We start from the raw sequence: 9,098 nt of genomic DNA, 5'->3' as shown, positions 1-9,098 counted from the left end.
TATTATACAATTTATTTTTTTGGTTATACAAATAGCACAAAGCAGTGGCATGTGGTATCATATTCATACTTGAGTTTATAATTTTTTTTAATTAAATAAATATACTTTTTAGGTCTTTGAAAATTCATACTTAATAATTTTTTCTAAGGATAGGCCTTAGGACATTTATTAATGAACTATTTTAAAAAACTTTTAGGAGAAATATAAAATTTTGTAAAAAATTGAGTTTTTTTTCTCAATAAAAAGTTTTTAAAATATTTCTTAAATCAATGCTTTTTTAGGACACTGTAGTTAATTTTTGTAGGACATTTATTAATGAACTATTTTAAAAAACTTTTAGAGCAAATATAAAAAATTGTAAAAAATTGAGTTTTTTTTTTTTTTTTTTCTCAATAAAAAGTTTTTAAAATATTTCTTAAGCTAATGCTTTATAACACTGTAGTTAATTTTTTTCTTTTTAAATTAAAAGATAGAAGCTTAATATTTTTATTAAAAAAAAAAAAAAAACTTGAACTAGATGTTCACGTGGGACTATCAGACACATAAAACATAATTGGCAAATAAAATATACTTTTTTATTAAGAAAATAATAAAGCTTCAAGGTTCGAATTGATGTTCACGTGGCTCCAAACACACAAAACGAAGAAAAAAAAAGTAAAATTAAAAAAGAAAGAAAGGGAAACCATAATGAGTGAATGAGAAATACAAATATTTTGTACCATTTTTTTGTTTCACTTTATGTTTTATTAATCATAACTTGTTATGTATTTGTTTAACTTTTTTTTATTATAAAATAACCAAAGTTTAAAATAGAAAAAATAAACACATCATCGAATTGTGATTGATGAAACATATATAAAATGGAATAAAAAATATAGTATAGAGAATTTGTATTCCTCAATGGGGGGATTCTAGCCATTTACCCCTATTTTAAAAAATATTTGGTAATATAACCCTGTTTTGAAATTATATAGGTTTGTGCCCCTAGTTCAAAACTCGATTTTAATAAAATCGAGTATGGTGCGATCAAACTTATAAAAAAAAAAAAAAAAAAAAAAATTTGCATGGAACTCGAGTTCATGGAGCTCGAGTTCCATACCTATAGCGGTGTTCAGGAAGACATATAGTGGCATTTTAAAGTCCTATAGCAGCGTTTTCATGCAATTTTTTTTTTTTGTTTTTATAAGTTTGATTGCCCCATACCAAATTTAGGGAGCCCTATAGTGGCGTTTTAAAGCCATATAGCGGTGTTTTCATGCAAATTTTTTTTTTTTTTATAAGTTTGATTGCCCTATACCAAGTTCAAGGAGCCCTATAGTGGCGTTTTAAAGCCCTATAGCGGCGTTTTCATGCAATTTTTTGTTTTTTTAAGTTTCATGCAATTTAAATGGAACTCGAACTCCATGAACTCAAGTTTCATGCATTTTTTATTTTTTTATTTTTTAAGTTTGATTGAGCATAACTCGATTTTAAACCAATCGAGTTTTTCATTGAAATTTGATTTTAAGAAAATTGAGTTTCAAAATAGGACACGAACCTATATAGTTTCAAAACACGGGTATATTGCCAAATATTTTAAAAAATACGGATAAAAGGCTGGAATCCCCTTCCTCATTGACCTCCCATAAGAAAAAGAAATAGAAGCAGTAAAGGGCATCAGGTTTGGGCAAGGTGAAGGCAAATGGAAGGGGAGGTCGAGACTTTCAAACCCAAGGGTTACTACCGGTAATGTGGCGGAAACGTGGTGGCAACAACGGTGGCTAAGTAAGTGACAGAGCTTGTACTTAAGAGAGAGAGAGAGAGAGAGAGAGAGAGAGAGAGAGAGAGAGAGAGAGAGAGAGAGTTAGATCTGAAACATTCTTGTTTCTGTACCGGATTAGGTATTGACTCCCTGGCTTTTTTTTCTCCACAATTCTTCCTTGAATGTGTTGGAGGTAGGTATACCTTATATGTCACATTCCTGTTAAGATGCTTTCCCATTGAAGAAGGATACGATACAATACAGTTTTAATAAAATAGGACAACATTCATTTCATGGTTCTATGCGTGCTTGCTTGACATACTATTTATTTGTTGTAAATATACCAAAACCTGTAGTACATAGTTAGAAATTTGTTGTTTGTGGCTGTAAAAGTCTTAGATTGATTTTGATTTTATCTTTCATTTTTCCATTTTTTAAAATTATATTTTGGACCCCTAGTGATGGTGGATTAGCACATTATTTTATCAATCTAACGCATCCCTTACATAATGTAATATCACGATATCTAATGCATTAGATTCTCGCCATTATTTTAATGGGAAGTTGAACATAAATGTAATATTTTAGTTAAAATCATCCTTCCTTCAAAGAATCTTGTACATACTGACTTGCTGGATAACAAAGGTAACCCCTTATCCATTACCTTTGTGCATGGGCACCCTGAACAATCCAAAAGAGAGGAAGTGTGGCAGCAAATTAGTAACCTAGTTCTCTTGCTTACCCCAATTGGCTGTGTATTGGGGACTTCAACCAAATATTGTCAAGAGATGATAAATTCTCTTTTAGTCAGGGTGCAATTGTGGGTGCTGCTCGATTCCAACAGGTAATTTTGAATTAGAACTTTGTGAATTAGTTGCTACTGGACAGAAGTTTACTTGGATGAACAATAGAGAGGAAAGTGATTTTGTCATGGAGAGACTGGATAGAGCAATTGCTATTGTGGAATGGGTAAATACATACCCAAGTTATGCTCTTAGAAATTTCCCAATTCTTCACTTTGATCATGGACCAATCATCCTAGATTTTGAGTTCCAGCATCCTTTTAGGAGAAGACCATTTAGATTTGAACACATGTGGATCACTCATCCTATATGTAAGGATATGGTTCAACAGGCATGGAACATTCACACTAAGGGCTCTAGAGCTTTCCAATGTCAGAAAAGAAGTTCTTAGCCAGAACAAGAAGGTTTTTGGAAGGGTTGAATGTGAGATTAAACTGAAACAAGCTCAACTTCAAAATATTCAAAATTCAATTAATTCAGTTGAGGATGTGAGGAAGGAGAAAGCAACCAGGGAAGAACTAGAAGTGTTGCTTAATAGGGAAGAGTTATTGTGGGCACAAAAAGCTAGAAGTGATTGGACCTTATTGGGTGATAAAAATACTAGGTTTTTCCAAATAGTGGTTAAGCAAAGAAAAGTTAGGAGCATAATCCTGCACTTGAAAGACAGAGATGGAAACCTAATAAAAAACCCTAAGGATATTGAAAACATATTGGTGAACCACTTCAAGCTATCCTATGTTGCTGCAAGTCCTACTAGTGTTGAAAGTATTTTAGAAGAGCTTAACTCACTTCCAATCCCACAACTCTCAGTATAGCAATCCCTTAGTCTTAACAGGCCAGTGACAAATGAGGAGATTAAGTCTACTGTCTTCCAGCTAGGTCCACATAAAGCTCCTGGACTAGATGGCATCCCTGCATTCTTCTTCTAGGAATACTGGAGCACTGTCAAGACAGATATCTTCAACACTGTTGAAGCATTCTTCCAATTAGGTTCACTTTTCAAATCCCTTAACTGTACATATATTACACTCATTGGGGCGGCCCTACCTTAAGGCCAAAGGGTTCAAATGAACCCCTTGACATGGCCATAATTATGTATATATATATATATATGTGTGTGTGTGTGTGTATGTATGTACGTACGTACGTATGTATGTATGTATGTATATAATTTTTAATAATTTTTTTAGCCCTTAAAATAAAATTTTGAACCTCCTGATCCTAAATTTTGTTTGAAACCAGCTGATATAAGTTGGAATATAATCATCTTAATGTTACTTTCGTGATTGATTTTTATCAGGATTCACAACTAACATCACTTTTTTCTTACCTTTAACAACTTGCCACCTAGGTTTTATTGTGAAAGTATTATGCCAATAACACTACTCTTAAAATATTTAATTTTATAAGAAAGAAAAAAAAAATGTTTCAAAATTTTGCTCATTCGTTTAAAAAAAAAAAAAAAAAAAAAAAACTTTTTTCCAAGACTTTGGCTTACTTTTCTATTGACAGTAGAATAAAATTGTTTTTTTCCTGTAGTTTTCTTCTTTATCAACAAAAAGGTGCACAACTGTTGCAACTAACCGATCTATATCTATATCTGTGATTCTTTCCTCATTCTCTCTATCTTTCTTTTTCCCTTCTTTGTTTTCTTAGTTTTTCTTTCTATTTGATCAAGTAGTTTGATAAATGCTCTATAGATTTCCAAATCCAAAAAGTCTTTTAGTACTTACTCCAATTCCAAGAGACTGACCACATGTATGGTTAAAAAGTCATACACTTCAAGAGTTAAAACTTATATAAGTTATTATTATTATTTTTTTTTTTTTGAGAGAGTTTCAACCTATAGCGTCTGCGTGCTCCTAATGATAGCTCTTTATCATCAGATTAAGATACCAATCAGTTTTTGGTGTAGGTGAGGATTGAATCCCAAATCTCTTATACAACCATCAGAGACTTACCAGTTGAACTAACTGGAACCCACATTATTATTTTTCTTTTTAGTTTCACATTTCTCCAAGAGACTGACCACGTATATTATTAATAATTTAATTATATTCGTTTATGCATTTAATGGTTGTATTCTTACCAATATTTATATTAAATTATATTTAGAAAACTATTTTAGATTATTGTATAATGTATATAATAAGGAAGTTGCATATATAAAAAAAATTAATTAATTATTTTATTTTTTTGCTTACCCCTGATAAATTTTTAACTCCACCGCTGGGATCCATTGAGAAAAAAAAAAATCTTAAAGCCACTATATTACACTCATACCTAAAACTATTTTCCCTGATGATGTTACACATTTAAGGCCAATTAGTCATACATCCTCCTTCAAATTTTTTTTTTTGGCTTGAAATATTTCTCGAAACAAGCCTTTTTATAAACAAACTGCCGAACTTAAATTTTCATGTGAGTAATGTGATTATTGAATACAAAGATAAACAAACAGTTGATACGACTAGAAAACACTTTATCCTCGCATACCCTTAGTGCGATAGTCACTCCACGAGTATAAGTGCTTGTGGAGTGTGAGGGGGGTAAGCGTCAGAGTTTAAGTTTTCAGGAGGGAGCTTCACATATTTATACATATAAATGAGGTTAGTGTAAAATTTCTATTTGTAAAAAAAAAAAAAAAAAAACCCACTCCACCCGTTATAAAAACCTTGGCAGCCCAGTTATAGCTCTCCCGCGCAAATTTGGAGCGACATTTTTTGACGCAACTTCAACGCAACCCCCAAAATAATTGTCCCCATATATTTCACCCTCGAAATAATGACCCTAAGGCCAGAAAAAAAGCATAAAAATGAGTTTTCGTTCAGTGAGAAAACTCATTTTCGTTGATTTTTAGCTCTTCCCCTCTCTCTCTGAGAAAACTCAAAGAGCTGAGGCGCGGTGGTTGATGATCAGCTCCGACGACAATCCAGCGATCTCATCTCCAACGACTAGCTGAGGCGCGGTTGTCGGCGATCTCAGCTCCGCCACTTCTTCATCGGATTGCAGGTCTCTCTGATCTATTTAACTCTCTGTTTGTTTCCTGAGAAAAAATTTTGAACGAAATTTCATTTCCTAATACTAATTGTTTGTTGATTAATTTCTTGATTTACCGGTTTAATTGAGAAAATTTGTGTGAATTCAATAGATCCTTCATTTGTGAAATACACTGTGGAGCCAGTGAGTTTGGGGAAACTCACTTTGCTCAAGGTAACTTTTCTCTTTTTCTCTGTTTGTTTACCGAGAAAATGAAAGAAAATATCACGCTTATGTGGAAGCTTGGTGGTTTATATCTATATCCCTTCGAATCGTTTGTTATTGAAGAATCAATCTCTGGTTGTAGCATTCTATTTTTCACTGGATGTTGGAATAAATGTGTTCTTGTTGTGAATCTTGTAGTTTCAGTTGAATGTGGAAACTTGTGTAGCTTTATGTCTGAATCTTACTGGCAGAGCATTGCAATGAATTTAGTAATAAATAAATAAACAAACAAAATTATGCTGCTTAAGGACATAGAAAAGTATTATTGTCTATATTAGTCTGAAAACTGTTTAGCAGGGTCTGATCATATTTGTGTATTTCAAATTGCTGATTTTGGATTGCAATCCTTCAGTTTTCATCTTTGTAAAAGGTCTCTCTTAAATGGTAATTCTGTCCAGGCCACTTACCAAAGGAAATTGCTGATTACTTAAATAAGATGGGTGCAAGGATACCAAAAAAAAAACCTGGGTAGGCTACTATAGAATACCTCACAAGATTCAGGCATCGACTCGTTTTTGGGGTAATAATATGTATTTCTTTCAAATAGAGCATTTATGAGGTATAGTCTGCTGCAGAATTGTAAAAATATGTTTCTTCATTATTCTAGTATGAGTGATATAACGTTCACTATTCTAGTTTTTTAGCAGTACTGGTTCTATAGTAGTGTTATTGTTGCTTCTCTCTATATTTGTTTTGTGTTCAAATATTTCTCTGCTATGCTGTGCTCTCATTTGCTTACATTGTGCAATCAGTGCTCTTCAAGATCTATACAGGTCCCTAAACAACCCATCAGTACTGAAGGGATGGAGAGTGGATGGTGGGGATCCCTGTGAGTAGTCAAGGACATGAGTGTCATGTTCTGATTCATCTGTTATACACCTGTAATCCACTTAGCTAACCTATTTTTTCTACTAACAATGCCACATTGCCATAAAAAACCCAAAACCTTAACCCTTCTATGGTCTTTGCTAATTTTATGCAGTAAAATTCAAGGGCTAAACCTCACTGGGTGGATTGGAGGCCAGCTTAATAACCTGCATCATTTGAAGCACCTATAACTGAAACTGCCTTGTTATATTTAGCTCTTATTGAAATAGTACCTGTACTGTTTATTTAATTCTTTATTCTGGTTTCTTCTTTAGGGATGTCAGCTACAATAACATTCAGGGTGAAATTCCATATAGCTTACCCCCTAATGCCACAAATATGTAAGATGCCTGTTTTGTAAATTGTGATTCTTATATGCTTATTTTTTTTTTTCTTTCAAGTTTTTGGTGATTCTTCTACTTTTTCGTGAATGCAGAAATATGGCATACAACTATTTCAGCCAAAATATTCCCTACTCTTTACCAACCTTGAAATATCTCTGACATCTATGAGTTACTTCTCCCCCCAAGTGCCTATTTACTGAATTGCTTTTGTTTTTTGGTTATTCAGTCAGAATCCCTGGACACTTTTCTTGTAGAAATCTCAGCCACAATTTGTTGTCTGGACCAATTGGCAATGTCTTTACTGGCTTACAGAATCTCAGAGAGATGTATGTGTTCTTCACCTGATCCTTATATTTCCTTTTCCCTGGCATTTGAAGTGAAAAGAAATTAATGCAAAGTACAACATTCCATGAAATATAAACAAATTTTAGTATAACTGAACTTGTGGTTTCTGTTACTAGTTTTTCTTATGAACAGTTCTGAAACTCCTTTCATGGTACGGCCTCTTACTATCTTTTTGATGATTTTGGATCAAAATTAATATAAATTGAGTAAAGTAGAACTAAGATAGTTGGTATTTCTTCCTGAAATCTTTTGTCTTAAGCGTTTTATTTGTTTATATAGTTACAGGAAGGGCAACTGTTTTTTCTTTCCAGGTTAAACCATCAAATTGGTCTTCTTTTTTTATAGTACTTCATTTGATGAGTTCATTGCGCAATTTAAGTTTAAGCAGTGGGCTACCCTCTTGTTGTAGGGGATGGGTTCCATTACAACAGCTACTAGACCTCATGTAGTTTAAGTCCCAACTCCACTTCAAGGCCACATAAATCCAATGATCAAGCTAGCCAAACTCCTCCACCAAGCTTGCTGATCAAGTTAAGGATGATAGCTTGAAATCAATAGGTTCCAATCTATGGAAAGAAGAATCAGGGTGTGTGGGATGGTTAAATTCAAAAGAATTTAACTTGGTAGTGCATGTAAATTATGATAGTTTAACTATCATGACACCTCACCAACTCATTGAGTTTGCATGGGGATTAGCAAACTGTGAAAAACCCTTCTTGTGGATTATAAGGCCTGATCTTGTGGGAGGAAATTCAGCTATAATTCCTCCTGAATTTGTTAACAAAATTAAATATAGAGGCATGTTAGCAAGTTGGTGTCATCAAGAACAAATCTTAAAGCACCCGTCAATAGGGTGTTTTCTAACACACTGGGTGGAATTCAACGCTTGAGAGTGTATGTTGTGGAGTTCTAATGATCTCTTGGTCCTTCCTTGCTGATCAACAGACGAATTGTTGATACTATTGTGTCGAGTGGGGTATTAGGATGGAGATAGATAATAATGTTCAAAGAGACAAAGTGAAGAAACTTGTTAGAGAGTTAATGGACAGTGAGAAAGGTAAAGAAATGAAGAAAAAAGGTAACGGAGTGGAAGACAAAGATAGAGGATGCTACCAAACCTAGCGGTTCTTCTTACCAAAACTTGGACAAATTGATTTCCAAAGTTCTCTTAACTAGAAATGTTTAAACCAAACATAGATGGCTTTCTAGTTTTCAATAAGCTAGTACTCTGAGTCTCGTTAATATGCTAAATAAAATCATTTTAAATATTTATACAAAATTTATTCCTATTTTTTGTGGCAATAAATTCAAAATAATTGCGTGATTAGGTTAAATTAATGTTCTATTATTAAGTACTGCTATGTATATAAATAAATAAATAAATATATATATATATATAAATAAATAAATATATATATATATATATATATAAATATGTGTGTGTGTGAATTTTTTTTTTTTTTTTTGTAATTTTTTCTTTAGAATAATATGCTATTTTGGTTCTAAAATTTATCTAAAATTTATTTTTTGTCCTTAATTTAAAAAAAAAATTCATTTTTTGTTCATAAACTATTGAAATGGCCATTTTTCGTACCTAAACTATGGACAGTGTTTTACTTTCTGTTTTTAAACTTAAAAAAAAAATAATAATAATAAATAAATAAAAATCTTTTTTCATACCTAAACTATTGGAAAAATATTTTTTTTTTGTCCCTATTTTTATATTTAAAATAT

General features: G+C 32.3%; 1 long non-coding RNA gene across 2 annotated transcripts; it reads left to right on the top strand.

The window, feature by feature from the left end:
* The first annotated feature begins 5,256 nt into the window (after window positions 1–5,256).
* LOC126707297 (uncharacterized) lies at window positions 5,257–8,598 on the top strand. 2 transcript variants are annotated; one of them, XR_007648889.1, is made up of 5 exons: window positions 5,257–5,556; window positions 5,696–5,757; window positions 6,561–6,689; window positions 6,791–7,016; window positions 7,246–8,598. It is a non-coding gene; the product is annotated as an uncharacterized LOC126707297 (long non-coding RNA). The 2 variants fall into 2 exon arrangements; XR_007648888.1 differs by having other exon boundaries at window positions 7,112–8,595.
* The last annotated feature ends 500 nt before the right edge of the window (window positions 8,599–9,098 follow it).

The sequence above is a fragment of the Quercus robur genome, chromosome 11, assembly GCF_932294415.1.
Source record: "Quercus robur chromosome 11, dhQueRobu3.1, whole genome shotgun sequence".
Taxonomy (NCBI): domain Eukaryota; kingdom Viridiplantae; phylum Streptophyta; class Magnoliopsida; order Fagales; family Fagaceae; genus Quercus; species Quercus robur.
This window is presented reverse-complemented; position numbering and strand designations above follow the sequence as displayed.